The following is a 22,695-nucleotide window of genomic DNA, read 5'->3' as shown; positions in this document are numbered from 1 at the left end:
TATTGAGATGATCATATGGTTTTTCTTCTTCAATTTGTTAATATGGTGTATCACATTGACTGATTTGCGTATATTGAAGAATTCTTGTGGCCCTGGGATAAATCCCATTTGATCATGGTGTATGATCCTTTTAATGTGCTGTTGGATTCTGTTTGCTAGTATTTTGTTGAGGATTTTTGCATCTATATTCATCAGTGATATTGGTCTGTAATTTTCTTTTTTTGTAGTATCTTTGTAGGGTTTTGTTATCAGGGTGATGGTGGCCTTGTAGAATGAGTTTGGGAGTGTTCCTCAGCTGCAATTTTTTGGAAGAGTTTGAGACGGATGGGTGTTAGCTCCTCTCTAAATGTTTGATAGTATTCACCTGTGAAGCCATGTGGTCCTGGACTTTTGTTTGTTGGAAGATTTTTAATCACAGTTTCAATTTCAGTGCTTGTGATTGGTCTGTTCATATTTTCGATTTCTCCCTGGTTCAGTCTTGGAAGTTTATACCTTTCTAAGAATTTGTCCATTTCTTCCAGGTTGTCCATTTTCTTGGCATAGAGTTGCTTGTAGTAGTCTCTTAGGATGCTTTGTATTTCTGTGGTGTCTGTTGTAACTTCTTTTTCATTTCTAATTATATTGATTTGAGTGTTCTCCCTCTTTTTCTTGCTGAGTCTAGCTAAAGGTTTATCAATTTTGTTTATCTTCTCAAAGACCCAGCTTTTAGTTTTATTCATATTTGCTATTGTTTTGTTTGTTTCTATTTCATTTATTTCTGCTCTGATCTTTATGACTTCTTTCCTTCTGCTAACTGTGGGTTTTGTTTGTTCTTCTTTCTCTAGTTCCTTTAGATGTAAGGTTAGATTGTTTATTTGAGATATTTTTTTGTTTCTTGAGGTAGGATTGTATCGCTGTAAACTCCCCTCTTAGAACTGCTTTTGCTGCATCCCATAGGTTTTGGATCATTGTGTTTTCATTGTCATTTGTCTCTAGATATGTTTTGATTTCCTCTTTGATTTCTTCAGTGATCTCTTGGTTATTTAGTAATGTATTGTTTAGCCTCCAGGTGTTTGTGTTCTTTTACTGTTTTTTCCCTGTAATTTATTTCTAATCTCATAACGCTGCAGTTGGAAAAGATGTTTGATATGATTTCAGTGTTCTTAAATTTACTGAGGCTTGATTTGTGACCCAAGATGTGATCTATCTTGGAGAATATTCTGTGTGCACTTGCGAAGCAAGTGTAACCTGCTGTTTTCAGATGGAATGTCCTATAAATATCAACTAAGTCTGTCTGGACTATTGTGTCATTTAAAGCTTGTGTTTCCTTTTTAATTTTCTGTTTGGATGATCTGTCCATTGGTGTAAGTGAGGTGTTAAAATCCCCCACTATTATTGTGTTACTGTTGATTTCCTCTTTTATAGCTGTTAGTATTTGCCTTATGTATTGAGGTGCTCCTATGTTGGGTGCATATATTTTTAGAATTGTTACATCTTCTTGGATTGATCCCTTGACCATTATGTAGTGTCCTTCCTTGTCTCTTGTAACATTCTTTATTTTAAAGTCTAATTTATCTGATATGAGTATTGCTACTTCAGCTTTTTTTTGATTTCCATTTGCATGGAATATCTTTTTCCATCCCCTCACTTTCAGTCTGTATGTGTCCCTAGGTCTGAAGTGGACCTCTCGTAGACGGCATATATATGTGTCTTGTCTTTGTATCCATTCAGCGAGCCTGTGTCTTTTGGTTGGAGCATTTAATCTATTCACATTTAAGGTAATTATCGATATGTATGTTCTTATTACCATTTTCTTAATTTTGGGGGGTTTGTTTTTGTAGATCCTTTTCTTCTCTTGTGTTTCCCACTTAGAGAATTTCCTTTAGCATTTGTTGTAGAGCTAGTTGGTAGTGCTGAATTCTATTAGCTTTTGCTTGTCTGTAAAGCTTTTGATTTCTCCATTGAACTGGAATGAGATCTTTGCCGGATAGAGTACTCTTGGTTGTAGGTTCTTCCCTTTCATCACTTTAAATATATTGTGCCACTCCCTTCTGGCTTGCATAGTTTCTTCTGAAAAATCAGCTGTTAACCTTATGGGAGTTCCCTTGTATGTCATTTTTCCCTTGTTGCTTTTAATAATTTTTCCTTGTTTTTTATTTTTGTCAGCTTGATTACTATTTGTCTCGGCGTTTTTCTCCTTGGGTTTATCCTGTGTGGGACACTCTGCACTTCTTGGACTTGGGTGGCTATTTCCTTTCCTATGTTAGGGAAGTTTTCAACTATAATCGCTTCAAATATTTTCTTGAGTCCTTTCTCTCTCGTCTCCTTCTGGGACCTCTATAATGTGAATATTTGTGTGTTTAATGTTGTCCTGGAGGTGTCTTATGCTGTTTTCATTTCTTTTCATTCTTTTTCTTTATTCTGTTCCATGGCAGTGAATTCCACCATTCTGTCTTCTAGGTCACTTATCTGTTCTTCTGCTTCAGTTATTCTGTTATTGATTCCTTCTAGTGTATTTTTCATTTCAATTACTGTATTGTTCATCTCTGTTTGTTCTTTAATTCTCCCAGGTCTTGTTAAACATTTCTTGCATCTTCTCTATCTTTGCCTCCGTTCTTTTTCCAAGGTCCTGGATCATCTTCACTATCATTATTCTGAATTCCTTTTCTGGAAGCTTGCCTATCTCCACTTGGTTTAGTCGTTTATCTGGGGCTTTATCTTGTTTCTTTATCTGGTACATAATCCTCTGCCTTTTCATTTTGTCTGTTTTTCTGTGAATGTGGTTTTTGTTTCACAGGATGCAAGACTGTAGTTCTTCTTGCTTCTGATGTCTACCCTCTGGTGGATGAGGCTCTCTAAGAGGCTTATGCAAGCTTCCTGATGGGAGGGACTGGTGGTGTGTAGAGCTGGGTGTTGCTCTGGTGGACAGAGCTCAGGAAAACTTTAATCCCCTTGTCTGCTCGTGGGTGGCACTGGGTTCCCTCTCTGTTGGTTATTAGGCCTGAGGCAACCCAGCACTGGAGGCTACAGGCTCTTTGGTGGGACTAATGGTGGACTCTTGGAGGGCTTATGCCTAGGAGTACTTTCAGAACTTCTGCTGCGTGTGTTCTTGTCCCCATGGTGAGCCACAGCCACCCCCCGCCTCTGCAGGAGACCCTCCAACGGTAGCAGGTCGGTCTGGTTCAGTGTCCTATGGGGTCACTTCTCCTTCCTCCGGTTCCTGATGTGCACACTACTTTCTGTGTGCCCTCCAAGAGTGGCGTCTCTGTTACTCCCAGTCCTGTTGAAGTCCTGCAGTCAAATCTGCTAGCCTTCAAAGTCTGATTCTTTGGGAATTCTTCTTCCTGTTGCTGCACCCCCAGGTTGGGAAGCCTGACGTGGGGCTCAGAACCTTCACTCCAGTGGGTGGACTTCTGTGCTATAATTGTTCTCCAGTTTGTGAGTCACCCACCCAGCAGGTATGGGATTTGATTATATTGTGATTGCTCCCCTCCTACTGTCTCATTGCAGCTTCTCCTTTGTCTTTGGATGTGGGGTATCTTTTTTGGTGAGTTCCAGTGTCTTCCTGTCGATGATTGTTCAACAGTTAATGGTGATTCCACTGCTCTCGCAAGAGGGAGTCTCATTCTTTTTTTATGGCTGAGTAATAGTCCATTATTTTTATGTATATATATATATATATGTATATATATATATATATATATATATATATATATATCACATCTTCTTTATCCATTTATCTGTCAGTGGACATTTTGGTTACTTCCATGCTTTGGCTGTTGTAAATAATGCTGCTATGAACACTGGGGTGCATGTATCTTTTCAAATTAGAGTTTTCTCTGGATATATGTCCAGGAGTGGGATTGCAGAATCATATGGTAACTCTTTCAGTTTTTTAAGGAACATCCAAATTGTTCTCCATCGTGGCTGGGCCAGTTTACATTCCCACAAACAGTGTAAGAGGGTTCCTCTTTCTCCACACCCTCTCCAGCATTTATTATATGTAGACTTGTTAGTTGTGGCCATTCTGACTGGTGTGAGGTGATGCCTCATTGTAGTTTTGATTTGCATTTCTCTAGTAATTAGCAATGTTGAGCATCTTTTCATGTGCCTCTTGGCCATCTGTATGTCTTCTTTAGAGAAATGACTGTTTAGATCTTCTGCCCATTTTTTGATTGGGTTGTTTGTTTTTTTGATATTGAGCTGCGTGAGCTGTTTGTATATTTTGGAGGTTAATCCCTTGTCAGATGCTTGTATTGAAGGGTGGGTTTTTTTTAAATTAATTAATTTATTCATTTTTGGCTGCATTGGGTCTTCGTTTCTGCACATGGGCTTTCTCTAGTTGTGTCTCTACTCTCCGTTGTGGTGTGTGGACTTCTCATTGCGGTGGCTTCTCGTTGCAGAGCATTGGCTCTAGGCATGCAGGCTTCAGTAGTTGTGGCACGTGGGCTTAGTTGCTCCGTGGCATGTGGGATCTTCCTGCACCAGAGCTCGAACCTGTGTCCCCTGCATTGGCAGGCAGATTGTGAACCACTGTGCCACCAGGGAAGCCCCTGGAATGAAGTTTTTATAGCTCCTCCTTATCCAGTTTTTCTTCATTAGCTTCCAGAAATCTAACACACTCTTAGTTTTCCTCCTACCTCTCCATCATTCCTTCTTAGTTTCTTTTATGGTTCCTTCATTTTCACCTTGACCCTGAATATCAATGTGTCCTAGTGCTTGCCTTAGTTAGTGATGTTGAGCATCTTTTGATGTGCCTGTTGGTCATCTGTATGTCTTCTTTGGAGAAATGTCTATTTAGGTCTTCTGCCCATTTTTTTTTTTTTTAATAAATCTGGTTTTTTTTTTTTTTAAAGTTATACAATTTTTATTTATTTATTTATTTATTTATGGCTGTGTTGGGTCTTCGCTTCCGCGCGAGGGCCCTCTCCAGTTGTGGCAAACGGGGGCCACCCCTCATCGCGGTGCACAGGCCCCTCATTATTGCGGCCTCTCTTGTTACGGAGCACAGGCTCCAGACGCGCAGGCTCAGTAATTGTGGCTCACGGGCCCAATTGCTCCGCGGCATGTGGGATCCTCCCAGACCAGGGCTCGAACCCGTGTCCCCTCCATTGGCAGGCAGACTCCCAACCACTGTGCCACCAGGGAAGCCCCTGCCCATTTTTTTATTGTTGTTGTTGTTGTTGTTTTTATATATATTAAACTGTATGAGCTGTTTGTCTATTTTGGAAACTAATTCCTTGTCAGTAGCATCTTTTTCAAATATTTTCTCCCAGGCTGTAGGTTGTCTTTTCATTTTGTTTATGGTTTACACCTTTGTCTTTAAAGATCATTTTTTCTGGACATATAATTCTACATTGGATTTTAAAAAATCTTTCAGCAGTTATCCTATTATTTTCTGGCTTCCATCATTTCTTTTCAAACTTAGCTGTTCATTTGTAGCCCGTTTAAAACTAATGTGTTTTGTTCTTCAGCTGATTTTTAGTATCTTTCCCTTTATCATGATTTTTTTCAGGAGTTTTAGTTAAAATGTGCTTAGAATGCTTTCCTTTTTGTTTAGTTTGTTTGAGTTTCTTAGAATGTTATGAAACTGTGGATTGATGTTTTTCACAAGTCTTAAATCTGTCTCAACCATATTCCTTCAAATGTTGCTTTGGTCTGATTCTTTCATCCTCCCATCCCAGGTCTCCAGTTATATGAATGTTAGATTTTTCTTCATATCTCTGTCTCTTATACTCTTTTTGTATCATATTTCTTCCTGTTCTTGAGTCTGGATATTTTATAATAACCTATCTTTTTTTGTTCATGAATTCTCTATTTGTATCCAATTTGCTGTTGAAAGAATGATTGCATTTTAATATCAATTATTTTACTTTTCAGTTTTACAATTTATAATTGGTTGTTTTTGTAGATTTTATTTCTCAGGTGAAATTCTTCATCTTATCTATTTTCTTAAACATGCATACATAATTTAAATTTTGTGTATAATAACTGGGCCTCATTTGTGGTTCTGTTTCTTTTTTTTAATTTTATATTGGAGTGTAGTTGATTTATAATTTTGTGTTAATTTCAGGTGTACAGCAAAGTGATTTGGTTATACATATATATATATATACATTTTTTTCAAGTTCTTTTCTGTTGGTCTGTTTCTATTGTCTGCTTTTCACCTGGTCCTGTTTCTTTGTATGCCTAATAACTTTTTAAATGGAATGATGGCATTATATCTATATCTATATCTATAACTGTACCTGTCTATAAGTTGGAGAGGCTTTGGATGATGTTATCTTCCTCCAGAGATGATTTGCCCTATACTCCATCAGGAAGCTAGAGAAGGGTCAGAACACTTATTCTAATCAGGGATTAGTGTGATTCTAGGCTACAGTTTTGATTTTTTAAGTCTAGATCTAAGATTTGCCCATCTCAGAAGATAGAACTCAAAAGTTCCCAAGTGAGAGCCTAGGGTATTTCCCAGGGCTGTTCTTTCTGGCAGATCCTGAACTCTAATTTTTATTTCATTTGCACTGTGAGACTGTAGAAAGCTCCACTGAGGTTTCCTGTAGATTTTTGCTCTGCTTCTTATCTACTTTTCCCTGTGTAATTTAAGAATTGGTAAATGCTATGAGGGGAAAACTTATGTGAGTTTGGGCTTACTTCTTTATACTTCCCTTCTGTTGATGATCTCAGCTTCTCTGGCCCCTCTGGCTGCCTTAGCAGACCCAAAGTGCATTTTTTTAAAAAATTTTATTTATTTATTTATTTATTTATGGCTGTGTTGGGTCTTCGTTTCTGTGCGAGGGCTTTCTCTAGTTGCGGCAAGCGGGGGCCACTCTTCATCGCGGTGCGCGGGCCTCTCACTATCGTGACCTCTCTTGTTGTGGAGCACAAGCTCCAGATGCGCAGGCTCAGTAGTTGTGGCTCACGGGCCTAGTTGCTCTGCAGCATGTGGGATCTTCCCAGACCAGGGCTCGAACCCATGTCCCCTGCATTGGCAGGCAGATTCTCAACCACTGTGCCACCAGGGAAGCCCCCAAAGTGCATTTTTTATCTTCTTAGTTCTATGAGAAAAGCTCCATTGGCTTCTTTGCCTCTTAGAATTTTCATTCTACAAAATTTTTTAGCCTCTGTCTTCAGCCTCTTCCCTCTTGCTTAAGACTCAACAAATGACCCAAGGGGAAAATGTTTATAGAGTATTGGGTTCACCTCAAAGAATTTCTCTCCTTTCTGAGATCTTGACCCTCAGTTCCTGGATGCCCCAAAGACTCTCCAATGCCAACAGATATATTTTAAAAACTATTTTATATGGATTTTCTAGTTACTTTTGGAGGGAATATTGGACTATGAAAGCTATTCTGTTTTTGCTGCACAGAATATGTCTGCATTCATCTTTGATACATTAAATTTTTTGAAAACAAGTTTTTAAAAAAGATACTAAGTTTATGGAGATCTTATTAATCTACTTTATTGAAGGTTATTTTTTAGAAAATTTATTAATTAAAAACTTTTTTTCACAAGTGACCCAGTCCCTTTTTATGATGTATGCACTCTAATAGATACTTCATATCTCCACCTACTAAGGTGGACAAATAGAAGTTGTTTGTGGCAGGGGATCTTTCTTCAGGTATTTGCTTGATTGAAGTTTTCATATTGAATATTGTTCTCTATCCATAAATCAGACACTCAAGAGTAACACCTTCCACATCAGCAAGTGCCTTGGATGAAACGGCTGTCAGGAACATTAATGATAACTGACAGCTCCAGGGAAAGGAAGGAGGTTGATGAAAGGACTGGTGCCCTTGTAGAGTACATCCATTTGGCAGTTACTTCAAGAACGTATTGTCTTAGCTTAAAGTGGAAGATAGGCTTGCCACGAAATAAAGGGTTTCATATTTTGTAATTTGCCATAATTTTTCTTTTTTTGTCATCTCAAGCAAATAATAAATAAGTAATTTAAAAATGATCCTGCCTGTCTGAAGCCTAGTTAACAGATAGGCTGTCCTTTCAAGATCTCTCTCAATTTAGTTTCTATGTTATTATTAAAAAGAAAGTTAATATGATCTTATGGAGAATTAGACAATAGTTTATAATTTCCAGGATGAATATAATGAAATGCTTTTCTTGAAAATTTCCATTTCCATTTCTCTGCTCATGTCCTTACCTGGAATGTATTCTGTTTTCCTCTTTGCATTTTACTTCGGGAGCTGGCTCAGATTTCACCATCTTGAGGAAGCCACCCCTGGTTTCCACACTGAGTCTTACTAAGTCTTTACTCATATTTACTAATGCTTGTCATGCATTAAGTACTGAATAAGTACTCTAACTGAATTATCACATTAAATAATAAAAATCACAATGAGGTAACCATTTTAGAAATATGGAGAATAAGTTTCAGAGAAGTTAAGACATTTGCTCCGTCACACCATTAGTGAATGATGTTGCATTTTTTAACCTTTACATTTCCAATTTGCACTATCTGTTGATATTAAATTCTATATTTTGTTATTGCTCATCTGTAAATTTTTTATACAGTCTTATATAGTCGATTATTCTTCACTCATTGTATCTAGTAGAAGACTGTATAGAGCTAAGTGCTTACTAGTGTCTGCTGGATTAACTGTTTGGAATATAAAGAACTGTCATTGTGCTGGAAAGATCATCACGAGCACAGTTCTGGTTCACATACTGACTATAAGAGAGATCAAGGTATATTGTCAGAAAACACTAGAGATGTATAATTTTAAAACATGATTCAACCCTGGATATTTGAGGGGAAATTAAAATTGAGCAAGCCCTTGAAAATAGTGAGAAATACTTCTGGAGGCCTCTATAATCTTTTAAATTCATGAATTCCATCTGTTCTTTAGAATCTCTATTTTCTCTTTATTTTTATTATTAAGCAGTAATGTTTTTCCTTTTGGGGACAATAAAAAATAAAATTATAAAAATTACTTCTTAAGAATTATTGTTTATGTGGTGATGAGGATGGCAAAAATAAATTGAGATATAGATCTCGAAAGGTTTGCCAGACTCCCTCACTAAAAAGTGACATATTCTTGGGCTTCCCTGGTGGCGCAGTGGTTGAGAGTCTGCCTGCCAATGCAGGGGACGCGGGTTCGAGCCCTGGTCTGGGAAGATCCCACATGCCGCAGAGCGGCTGGGCCCGTGAGCCACAATTACTGAGCCTGCGCGTCTGGAGCCTGTGCTCCGCAACAAGAGAGGCCGCGACAGTGAGAGGCCCGCGCACCGCGATGAAGAGTGGACCCCGCTTGCCACAACTAGAGAAATACCTCGCACAGAAATGAAGACCCAACACAGCCATAAATAAATAAATAAATAAATAAATAATTAAAAAAAAAAAGTGACATATTCTTAAACTCCAACCGAGTGTCCAATTCAAATTTGTGTTTCACCTGATTCAGAAATTATCATAGCCTTAGATCTTGAGCGTTGCTTTCAAAATAGTGGAAAATGCACATATAATTTCCTGAGAGGAAAGTAAATTCTCCTGTATGCAACAATAGTATTTTCATGAAGCATATTAATTTATTGGACTAAGACCTCTTTGTTTTTGAAGTCAAAGATGTCTTATATCTAAAATTTAAAAAATAAAATATTATATTTTGAATGCTAAATTAATACCCATAAAGAATTAAACTTAGGAAACATTTTATTCATTCTTATAAAATTTCAATTAAATTTATACTTTTTTCAGAGAAAAAGTTATTATTAAAAATGGCATGCTTGTCAATTAAATTTTTCTTCTTCCTGGATATAAATGGTTGTTCTTCCTTACCTCTTTGGACATACATATTTATTCTCTCACTCTGTTTCAATTTATTAAGATTTCACTGAATTTTGATGCTGTCCTTATGGCTTTAGCACATATACCCTCTATTCCATCCCAATCATTGTCATTTTCAAATGCCATTTGTTTAGAAGGCAGCCAGTTCAATTATTCTTGTTGAAATTAATCTCTTCCATAACCATCCATGAAGTCCAGCCTAGCCAACTGTAGACTCTGAGTGGCTTTTGGATCTAGGGCAGAATCAGAAAAGACATGGCATGGTACTGTCATTCAGTTCTTCTCTCCATAACAAACATTGCTTATGAATGATGATACTCTAATCTGCTGGGCCTGGATAAGATTTCATAGTCCTCTCAATATGCTGCTCTAGGTTATAATTAACCAACTGATAGACTTTGGCAAATCAGACCAAGCCTCCATGCCAACTTAGGTCTTCTATTTTAGTCAAGGGAATAGTATGTTATGCTAGATGGAATTTAAAAGTACCACCAGCACCAAAATTTACCACAGCTAATACATTTTTTAGGTATGAAAAAATTTTAAAGGCTTCACACTCCCAGGAAAAAGCGGACATGATAACCAGCAAACATCAGTACTGGTTTTAAACCTGTCCAATTGATTAATGAGAGTTTGCTTCTGTGAATTCCCCTCTGAAAGCCAACCAATCAGTTGGCTCATGCTCTGAAAGTCAACCATTCAGCAGTGAACTCACTCCAGTGAACTTGAGTCAAAGGCTGACATCAACCAAACCTTATTTCTGTAACCAAGCACAGCATGTTTCTTTATCCAACATAAGCCACCTTTTAAGACTGATGTAAACCTACTGTTGCCTCTATAACTAACACAATCTCCTCCTCCACCACCAGTATTTCTTAAAATCCTATGTAATATCAACAGTTTGCTTAATTCAGTGAGACTGTGCCTAACCAGCATAGCTCTCTCCCTTACCCAGGTGAGCAATCAGTCAAACTTCGCCACTTTGGGTTTTGCTTCAGAGTTTAAATGGTGGTCTCATCCTTTGACAGATGACAGTAATGTCAGCGCTCCCCACCCCACCTTTTTCTTTTTTCAGTAAAGGTAACATATTTGCTCAACTTCTCAAATGAATCATTTTTTGGGAATAAAGTCTCATTCCAAAGGGTGGATTGGCCATATGACTGAACCCTCCTTACCAAAAATAGATTTCATTGGGCTCTCACATTAATGAGCATTGAGAATTTCAAAAGCTTTTTTTTTTTTTTCCATTTTAACTGCATGGAATGTATTTCATTGTTTTATAGTATCCATTTTATATAACTTTCATGTGAAATCAGCCTCTTGAAGTAGAACATTAGCAAATCTGACACGCTTGAAGTGTGAAGAGTTGTGGGCTTAAGGAGAGAAATTCTGGGAAATCCCTGGGAGTAAAAAAGAGTTGATGAGTGATAGAAAATAAGTCTGTTTGGAGTTCCCCAAGATGAGACTGCACTGCACCATTTCTGCATCTTTTCTAGACATCTCAATCAGTCTAGAAACAGAGAAAATAGAGTGGAAGAACATGTATATGTGGGAAACTAATTTGGATATTAGCTTGCCAGTAGGTCCTAGGGTGAGGCTTTTGATGGTGGTGATGGGGCTGGCAGAGAAGTGACTCAACAGTAGTCCAGGACTGAGTAGGGATTATACTGCCAGTGGGAAGATCAATGATGGACTGGAAGAAATATAAAAGACTTGGTTATTAAATATCTTTTATAAGAATGAAGTGCAGATGTGATTGGAGATGGGGAGGAAGACACATGGCAGGATTGTGACCAGGCAGGGGAGAATGCTGTGGTAAGAATCTCAGATATATTCCATTTTCAAGCCTCAGTGGTATATTACGTGCTGATCATTTTGCCAAATGCTGTGGGAGCTGCAAAAATTAGCAAGCTGTAGCTTTTGCTGTCATGGAACTTACAGTTTATTAGGACCAGACCTTTACGACGAGGTTGTTCAGACATGTTTGTCGCAGGCTGGTTTGGGAAGGAGGCCATCAAAGCCATTGAAAAATACAGGCTGTGAAGTCCATGTGCCAGATGGTCATCAATGTAAGTGCTAAAGGCTGAGGATAAAGGCAAGGAATGGACTGAAGGGAAATGAAAATGCTGCACATCCCCAAGGTATGTAGGTCAATTATGATTGCTTCTTTCTTTTGATTTCTTCCTTTTGGATTATCTAGTAAGGGATAGGAAACCAAGAACTCCATGGGAACCCAGAGCAGATGATATAAATTTACAGAGACGTCAGACATACATTTATGAGAGGAGGTGGGCCTGGCTAATTATGAAAGCATTACATTATTACTTGAGATATTAAATGCTACATAAATTGCCTGAAAACATTAATTCACACCTGAAAATTTGAAACCTTCTTTCATAGGAAGTGTATACATCTGGGAAAATTGTTAGTAGCTGCATAATTCCTGTGATCATTTTTCAGTCTCTAACATCAAGGCTTTAGCACTCAATGTTTGAAGAATAATGCAGCTTTGATGATTACTTGTTTACATCAATTCTAGAAGAAAAGATAATTTTGCAAGGTTAGATGATAATATTAAGGATAAATCAATAGAATCAAAGCTAGAGGCCTAATCACAGACTGAATTTGGGGTAAAGTTGCCAAATTCAAGGCTTCTTGTACTTAATCCTCTTAAGCCAAACTGTTACACTTCGTACCCAGCATCACTGGTAATTTATCCACAGTGTCCTCATGTCTATAATTTATGTTGCAGACCTTGTCTGCAGCACTTGGTTTTTTTTTTTAAAGCCTTCTTTCCATGTATGATAGTTGGGTTTAATATGGTTATTAGAGAGAAGCTTGTTAGTGGTAAGGGAGTTCAGAGATGAAAGTCGGTGTTCTCAGATGGCCTGTCTGTTCTGCATTCCGTTTGCTGGGAGGTAGCAGTTATCAAAGGAAACATTGGCTGCTGCTGGTGAGTCTGAGGGGTCTGAGGAGTTTTCAGAGCACAGGCTGATGGACTTGGGGTGAATAATTGCCAGAGGTTTAATCCTGGCTTGTCGCCAACTCAGTGCCTGGGAAGCTCACAATAGGAAATGACAGGTGTGTTAAAGCATGGGGCCAGTGTGTGACATGGTTTTGGACAGAAGCCACAGAGTGCTGGTTACCTTAGGTGTTGCTGTGTCTTTTCTTTTACCTTACCACTTGTTTTTCTTCACAAGGTAAATTAAACATCCTCATGCGGTTCCAGTCCTTGATGAAAAAGATTTTTAAGGGGTGTATTTATATCTTTCCTTTGTACTTACATGAATCATGTGTGCTGGCATCTGTTGGCTGCATTTGTGATGGGGCCAAGCGGGAGACAGTATACCCACAGTTTTCTCATTTAATTATAAGGGAAAGAGCAGATCATCCTTGTGTCACATGCTTTGGTATCATGGCATTTCTAGCATCTGGCACTGCATGTGGTGCAGTTAGGCTCATATGGATATGTGGCAGGAGGAAGATGCCCAAGGCAGATAGAAATTGAAAACAAGATTACAGGCAGGGCCAAACAAGCAGTGTGTCATTTTTGGAAACACTGAAATATTGAACAGAGCCTTAACTTGGGCAGCAGATTGGCTGCAAATGATCTTTTCTGATGCTGGTGCTTAATGTAGCATTAAAAAAAAAGAAGAAAACATATTGAGCAAGTACCCCAAAAAGACGCAAAAATTAGCCCCAAAAGGAGATGGCATTGTTCATATATCTGTTTAATTGTATAACAGTATTTGGAAGCACATCTGGCTTCCTGTGGGAATACTGATACCATCATTTAAAGCTTAGATTGCCTATGCCAAATACTAGGGATGCAAAAGCATTCTTTTCCTTTCATGTAGGTACCTATACAAGAAATGGTAACTACACCTAGAAGAGGCATGAAACCACATGACAAGAAATGACTTGAGTCATTTACAAACTTTTGTTTGTAAATATTGTTGTTTCTCATATAGAGACAATATATGTTGCATGTTCTCGGCAAAGCACCCAATTCTGTTTCAAGGGGAACATCACAGAAAGGAGGGGGTTTGGAAAAGAGAGTAGTTTTCCTTCTTTAAATGGTACTCTTCAAATCCTACCTGGGCCAGAAAGGATGCAAGTTCCCTTTGATTTCCATTCCTGTAAAGTGTTGAAAACATGAAAGTAGTTTCCCAGCAAATTAGCCTGCTCCCTAATTTTCACCCACTGTCTTTCAACCAAAGAAATATCAGTAAAAACACAAATGGTTTTGTATTTTCTCCTTAGAACAGTCTGTGGCAACCAGCTCTGTTTCTTGTTTTCTTCCTTTGGCATCTCTTATTTTGTATACCATCTAGCTAATACCAGATGTTTAGCAAGGAAACATCACTAAGACTTTTTTCTGCCTTCCTGAGGAATATATGAGATATGTCATATTTACTTTGCAAGCCACAAAGGGGTAGAAGAATGGTTACTTCTTAGAATTAGGTTTTTCAGCAAACAGTAGAGTTTTTATTAAATACTGACATAACACAATTTAATCTATGCTCTCTGAAGTTTTCTGTGAGTTTCCAGAATTAGGCTTGTGAAGTATGAAAGTGTGTATCTGTCTTCTTGTACCATAATGAGGTTTCTTGTACCTCATTATGGTACAATGAGGTTTTTTAAAAATTCACGATACTTATTTTATCTTTTACTCAAAGAGAAACTAGAGATGCACAGTGATTTTTTTTCTACCTGTGAATGACAAATCAGACATAAAATTAGTAATTAAAAAATCTCAGATACAATAATATTTATTCCTTAAATAAACATATATGCAATTTGTTGACTTAGGAAATTCAAGAGGAGACTCTAGCTTCAGTCATGCTGTATACTATAGAAGTATAACTGAGGTTATCAGGAATCTGAGTCTTTTACTCCATCTATTGACTCTGCTTTCCTCTGAATCAGCTTCATTCTAGGTAGGAGCTTTCAGTGTGGAGGTGAAGATGGCCACCGGCCTCTCTGGTCATAGATTATCCTTACAGCAAACACCTCTTTCCTTGTAGGTCTATCCAGTCTTGCTAATGACCTTTATTGGCATGATTTGGATCACATGGCCATTCCTTTTTTTTAAAAATTTACTTATTTTTATTTTTATTTATTTTTGGCTGTGTTGGGTCTTTGTTGCTGCGCGCGGGCTTGTTTCTCTAGTTGCGGTGAGCGGGGCCTACTCTTCGTTGCAGTGCGTGGCTTCTCACTGTGGTGGCTTCTCTTGTTGTGAAGCATGGGCTCTAGGTATGCAGGCTTCAGTAGTTGTGGCATGCGAGCTCAGTAGTTGTGGCTCATGGGCTCTAGAGCACAGGCTCAGTAGTTGTGGTGCATGGGCTTAGTTGCTCTGCGGCATATGGGATCTTCCCGGACCAGGGCTCAAACCCGTGTCCCCTGCACTGGCAGGCGGATTCTTAACCACTGCACCATCATGGAAGCCCCACATGGCGATTCTTGATCCAATTACTGTGGCCAGGCTTGACTTATATGCACATGCCTAGAGCTATCAGGACCAAGGACAGCAGTGGTGCTTCCCCAAAGAGATTCTGATTCTAGTCAGAAGAAAATCACGTGTCCACTACAAGTTTCTATTATGTACCAGGCAGCCTGTACTTTCAGAAACTACTTTTTGGAAACCTATAAATGGATAACTTTTTTTTTTTTCAGTTTTACATATAGATTAATCATGGAACTAATGTTTACAAACTATAATGATTCCAGCAAATCTTTACAGGGCTAATGATTTATTTTGCTATTTATTTAGAAGTCTAATATTTCCCAAAGGATTAAAATCCCCAACAATTATATGAGGAAATAGAGAAGAAGACACAATCAAATTTATGAGTTTTTTCTGGGCTTTCTCCCAAAACAATGTTTTGATGTGCTGTTTCAAATAGGTATTTGCATGGCCATCTATGAAATCAGCAACCCCTTAGATAGACAATAGCAATGGCAAGATAGCATAAACTACTTATCTGCCAATTATTAATAGATATTAACTCACTTATAGAATTTAGTTAGATAAGTGTATTCAAAGTTGTGATTGGACATTGTGCCAGATTTCAATCTGTGGGTTCTTCATAAGAATCCTCTTCTTTTATTCATCATCGAAGTTCTTATACATATGACTATAAATTAAAACATATTTCTTATTTCCTCTTCTATGCTTTGTTTGTGCTTCTAATGTTGCACTTATTCCACAGTTGTTGTAATTTAGTGACCTATATTCTTTTGGGGACAAATTAAGGGTCTAGATAGATAAAACGTTATAACATTATTATTATTTGCTTATGGATTTGTCTCAACCATCAGATTTTAGGAGGGCAGATATTGGGATTTTCTTATCTTTTCTCTCCCCTTATTCAGAACAGTTGGCGCATAGCAAGGAATCAACAAATGCTAGTTGAATCATTTATGAAAGCCCTTAGGGAATTTGCTACTGAAAGAAACGGGGGAAATCTTTCAGTGAGTCTTTGAATAATCATTCTCCAAGTTACCTGTTTTATAAACTTGGATACTTATTAACTGGGTTCCTTTAAAGTAAGATTTATCACACACATGCCCCAGCCAAAAACCTGGTAGAGCCTCCTCATTGATTGTCTATGTGCAACGTTGGATAGATTCTAAAAAATGTTCAGAAATTACCTGTGTATGTATGAAGATGCATGTATATGATGTGTATATATGAAGAAAACCTAAAATTTATGAAATCTCGTTAGAAGTGAAGGAGATCAGACACTGTAATAAAAAATGGTGCATGCAAGCCACTTAGATGGAGTTCCCTCCTGCCCCCCTTACTTATTGAAACCAAAAGAAGAAAATAATTCTTTCACTCCTTGGTGGAAAATGTAGTTTCAGAAAGCAATAAACAGGCTGTAAGGCATAAGCTTTTTCAAAAATCAGAAATAATTTGGTGAAATTTAAAACAAGGATCAGATGTGTTCTCTTTGGCAGGGTAGGAAACTGATATGCTCATTTCTGTAAAGAAGATTTTGGATGTCTTTAAAACAAAAACCTTACCACTCAATAGAGGCTTTCTAAATGATAGTAGCTAAATTTTAATTTCCCAACTGAGATAGTCTAAATACTTTCCTATACATAAAAGATACATAATTATACCTCTTGAATAAAATATGGATATTTGGAAATAAGGCTTCATTTCCACTTTATATACTAATTCTGTGGTTTCTAAAATTAAAATTTACTGTATTTTATAGCTCATTGGAAGTTGAAATGTTGAAATGGTTCCATCTCACTTTCAGTGAGTTATATTTTAATACCAAAATCATAGAATTAGTATATAAAGTGGAAATGGAGCCTTATTTCCAAATATATATACCTAATTCAAGTGGTAGTTTTAATTCTCCAAGAAATATATGCATTCTAATAAAACATATGGAGAATCTCACTTAAAGGTGGATCACAGATACCTTAGATTCAGGCTTTGCAAGGCTAAATTTTCACAGCACAAGGTATAATAAAAATGCCACTTTATATGTTTTATATATAATAAGGAAATGGCAAAAGTGGATGATAATATTAGGTGGTGGATAGTGGGATAGTTAAAAAACATTCAGGAAGAATAAATATTTACTTGTTGCCAATCCTAATTTTCTTTTTCTTTTTTTTTGTTGTTGTTACTAACACATAGATTCCCCAGATTTTGCCAACTCATCACTCCATTTTGGTCTGTCTTCTCTGAGGTTCATGGAAGTTTATTATACCTTTAGCTCGGACAACAAAAAGAGGTAGGTTATTTCTTTGTGTTAATGGCTTTTTGTTTTTAATGTGTCTACCTTTTCCTTTTGTTTATCTCAATTCCAGCAGGTAAGCAACCTATACCTTGACTTCTACACGGTGATAGATTATTCTTTTTGTTTCATTTACCAATGTGGAGTGCAGCTGCATCTTCATACCAAAATGTGTGGTTTGCTTACATGGTGTGCCTTCTGTGAAGGAGCGAGCCTGACTCTTTAGCAGCTCTGTTTCCTCAGATTCTCTAGATGCCAAGGGATTTGTAGTTTGACAGACGTTAAGCTCCTCAGCTTTGATCAGTATTCCTTTAGAAATGTTGTTGTTATAGTTTCTTTATAATAAGAAGGGGAAACAAATTGCCATGCTTTATGATCCAGAGCCAATAAAAATCCTTTGAAGTAAAAGGCATTTCCTCTTGATTTGTCATTCTCCTAGGAAAGCTTGAAGAAAGGTACCAATTATTTCTGACTGGTGGCAAGGGAATTATGAGCAATTCTCTATTAACATGTTTTTGGTCATTTGCCAGCTTATCTGTATGGTCTGCTAATGCTCAGCACTAATTAACAAAACTCTAAAGAAAGTGAAAAAAGGAATCACCTAAGTTCAGTCAAACTAGCATGACACTGAAAACAGCTGAGAAAAACCTTGCTTTTCTAGAAACATTCTTGAAAGAAGATCCTGGAGACAGAAGTTACTTGCAGAATTAGGACAGTGCTTGGGTTCTTTCACTTACTCCTTATGCATTCTGGCCTGATTATTCTATAGATTGAATGGTAAGATGAATTTGAGATAAAGTTAATGAAATGCATTTAATATGTTTATTTTAGTGCATGAACTAGGACACTTCACACAGTTGGCTTCTTATCATCTCATCACATATTAATTTTTTGCTTTCTTTCTCATATTTTTTTCTTTCATTAATTTTGGCCCCAGCTTCTTTACTACCTGTCTGAAACCCTTGTTTAAGGACTAGTTTTGTTGTAAGTTTTGACAGAGACATTTTGACATGGAGAATTCTCTCACATTCTCTATCATCATCCCTAAAGACACTTCGCAGTGTGTGTGTGTGTGTGTGTGTGTGTGTGTGTGTGAGAGAGAGAGAGAGAGAGAGAGAGAGAGGGAGAGAGAGAAAGAGAGAAAGAGAAGCATTGTTTATCTTCAAGTAGTATCTAAATAGCCGAATAAGATTCTATTAATGTACAATCTCCTTGCTTTAAGCACTTGGCTAAGATGTATCATGCTGAAAGGGAATGTTTGTCACCATCACTACAAATAGCAGAATTCCAGGGGGTTATAACGAGGCTGTCTCCTCAATCTGAGTTATCTCATTATGGATCCAATGCTAGGTTCCTCTTCTTAGTTGGGATTTGTTCTTTATCAGAGCAAATTGTGATATTATGTTTAATTGGCTCTGTTCTTGTTCAGAGCAGTGATTCATTTTCAGTGCTGTGGTGTAGTGTCTGATATTTATAAAAGGCTAATTTAAAGATGTAATGAATGATACAGATTAGTGATACAGATTAAACATTCTGCTTTCACATCTGTTAAGGGATAAAATAAGGATATGTAAAGAGAAATAACTTAGAAAGCAAGTACACTTTTGACATTCACAGTTGTAGGGTTTGGCTCACAGGTGGCTAGCCTGGCTGACTAGATGGGAGAGCACATAAGGATCTAGGGCCTCAATCTCAATGAATAGTGAAGACATCATTTCCCCAAAAATGTTCTCTGTGCCGAAGATATGCATTGGAGACATGTAGGGACAATAGGTGATGGGTCACGGATCATCAATATAGGCTCTGTCTTTTCTGTCAGAGGCATGACTAACACATGGTCATGGTAAAGCTAATTTCTGATGGTATAAGGAGAGTTTATAAAGATAATTAGAATGTTTCTAAGCATAGCTCCTATGTCATTTCTACATTTTTTGGTGTGTTTCTCCATCTAAATCCCCATATTTTTTTCAACATCTACTTGTGAACTTCTTTGTAGAATAGCTTGTTATGAATTCTGATTTGGGGGATAGTGTGAGATTTGTACTGTGAAACTTTTTACTGTGCTTCTCATAACAAGGTTGAGGACATTGTCTTTTATCCATGGTCTCTAGAAGTACTTGGAGTTCTTCTGAGAAGCTGTTATAATTTCTTTTTATGTTTACCATGAATAATGTAACAAACTGTGCTTTCCTCTTTGAATTGACCCCTGTAAGTCTGAATTTGTGGCCCATCTATAAAAAGATAGAACCTCATGGGATGTGTTTGTGTGTGAACTCACTCCAGTTTTATCTTTTTTTTTACTTATATTTATCCTTTGTCATAAAATGCCATCTATTTATTTTAAATTTAATGTTAATTTGAATATGTCTCTGAAAACCTCCTTAAATCATTTTTGGAAAAGGGTGGTTATAAAAAAAACAGTCAAATTTTAAAGACTACTTTACTCCTTAATACTCATTGGTAATTACCCCGTTTCCTAAAGTTCTATTTGTTAAGAGGATAATAGAGAGAAGCTCTAGTAACAGAGTCAACTTTGTGAATAGGTGAGAAAGAAGAGAAAGATTTGGTGAGGGGTAGAAATGTCTAATTTCGCTTTGCTACCCTGTAAAGGTCCCAGGAAAGACAACTGCATTCATTTCTGTGGAAAGATAGAGGTTCTGAGAGTGGGGAGAAGGAGAGAAAGAGGGAACACTGGAGCAGAAAGAAGAGTAATTAAAAAGGGGAGCCAGAAAGCAGAGGGTGAGGAGGATAGAGGACCAAGGCTGCTGGTGTGCTTGGTGCTACCACAGCACGTCCAGGCACCGCTCTGACAGCTGCTTTATTAGGCACGACTGAACAGCCATCAATGGGTGATGGATTAGTATTCCCCAGTTTCCTCTATTTTCTTCACTATTCACATGACTGCTGAAATCAAATTGAAACAACCAACCAGAAAACGTTATTAAACCCCAACTTGTAATGATATTATTTTCTTTATTCAAAATTTCAAAAAATTCTGGTTTTAATTTCCAGAGGAAAACGTAGTTTTGATTTTCAGAATAATTTGTGATAATAGCCTTCCAAGCTGAATTTGTAATTCCACTGTTATCATCCCGTGTAATAGTTGCCATAGTTGGAGTAGGGGAGGTGTGTGAGGCATGCCTTTCTTCATGCTGATTATAATAGGCTATAATTTTTTCATTTATGATTTCCATAATCACTACTAGGTATTGTTGTCTTTCATGCTTATGCCCAAATGAGACATGTGAGGGACATCAGAACTAAATTTCGCACATTCTTAAATTGTTTCTACAAGAACATAACTATAAAAATAACAGGGAACATATGTATATGTATAACTGATTCACTTTGTTATAAAGCAGAAACTAACATACCATTGTAAAGCAATTATACTTCAATAAAGATGTTTAAAAAATAAAAAAAATAAAAAAACAAAATTTATGAAGATGAGCTACTACTCATGTTGATATATAATATTAAGATCAGTTTGTAGCCAGGTTTAAAAAAATAATAAGCATCTGAGCTTGGGAGGGAAGTATAATTTTAAGTCTTTAAGCCAACGTTTAATTTAAATGTAATAGGATGCCCTTCTGGCCTAATAGTCACTTAAAATGAATCCTCCACCACACTTCTGCCTTTGTATAACCACTGCAAACAGCTTGCCAGATTCTCCTTGGTCCGAGCTGTCTGAGGTTCTGCATGTCAGAACTTACCTTGAAACTAGTTACTTCAAGCCCACAAAGCTTTCAGAAACTTTTGCCTGAAGTTGTTCTCCATTGCTCTCATTCCTGCTCAAGGAGTATTCCTCCTTGTTCAAGCCCTTGAACTTCTCTTAGTTGCACCAGCAAGAAAATTCCTACCATACTTAGCAGATTTTAAGCTGAGTTAAAGTTTTCAAGAAAATGCAACCAACCACTGTGTCCTAGTTGAGTGGCGGCGAAGTAGGGACATAGGCTCTGAGCCTACTGGCTACATTCAAATACCAGCTTTTCCTCTTATGAGGTATTTTATATGCCTCAATTTCCTTTTATATAAATAGGAATAGAATATTACTAACCTCAAAGGATTTTTAGGAGGAATAAGTGAATTAAGACAGATAAACTGCTAGAACAGTGCCTCATGCCAGATAAATGCTATACATGTATTTTTTATTTTTTTAATTAAATTTTTTCATTTGAAAATCTTATAAATAAATTTAATTAAATTGTGTATAGTGAAGTTGAAGTTGCCATAAATTTAAATTCTATGAGACCATATTTAGGTTATCTTTCATCTTTAAAGGCTAAGCTATCACTGGGTCTTCTTTAAAGATACATGTAAACACACACATTCATATTACAAAAGAAATGATTTAGCTGGGTGAGTTTACTATGCACTTTTAGGAAACCAGTAATTACATTGTGGGTTTTTTCAGCTTTAATGAAGTATAATTGACAAATAAAATTGTAAGATATTTAAAGGGTACAATGCGATGATTTGATATGCGGATACATTGTGAAAGGATTCCCACCATCTAGTTAATTATCACATCCGTCACCTCACATATTTATTATACATGTATTTTTTATATGAATTAGGAAATGATGTTTCGGTGCTGCTTATCCATCCTCTTTCATCTTAAAGTTCTGAAGCTATTTTTTAATCTGAAATCCCTGCCCAGCCTTTTAAGAAATTAATAGGGAATCACTATTTTTAAAATCACCCAACTTCAGATGAACTATTTTATTATTTTTCTGTCTCAGTAGTGAAATCTTAGAAACAGAACTTTGATCATAATCAAACATTTATTTCAGAATCCTATTATCTCTCATAGTTTAGAGCAGGGATTGGTAAACTATGGCCTATGGGCCAAACCCAGCCACTACCTGTTTTTTAGATAAAAGTTCTATTGGGATACAGCCAAATTCATTCACTTACATATTATCTATAGCAGAGTTGAGTTATTGTGACAGAGACTATATGTTTTGCAAAGCCTAACATATTAACTGCCTGGCCCTTTACAGAAAAACTTTGCCGACCTCTGATTTAGAGTATTAAGATTGTAGTATATTCCCCAAACTAAATCTTTTATGAACACTTCTTGATTTTTGCCACATCTTCTTATTACTTGTTATTTATTTAATATTTTCTTTAAATAGTCCATCATTTTTTTAAAAT

Source organism: Eschrichtius robustus, chromosome 5 (genome assembly GCF_028021215.1).
Source record: "Eschrichtius robustus isolate mEscRob2 chromosome 5, mEscRob2.pri, whole genome shotgun sequence".
NCBI lineage: Eukaryota > Metazoa > Chordata > Mammalia > Artiodactyla > Eschrichtiidae > Eschrichtius > Eschrichtius robustus.
This window is presented reverse-complemented; position numbering follows the sequence as displayed.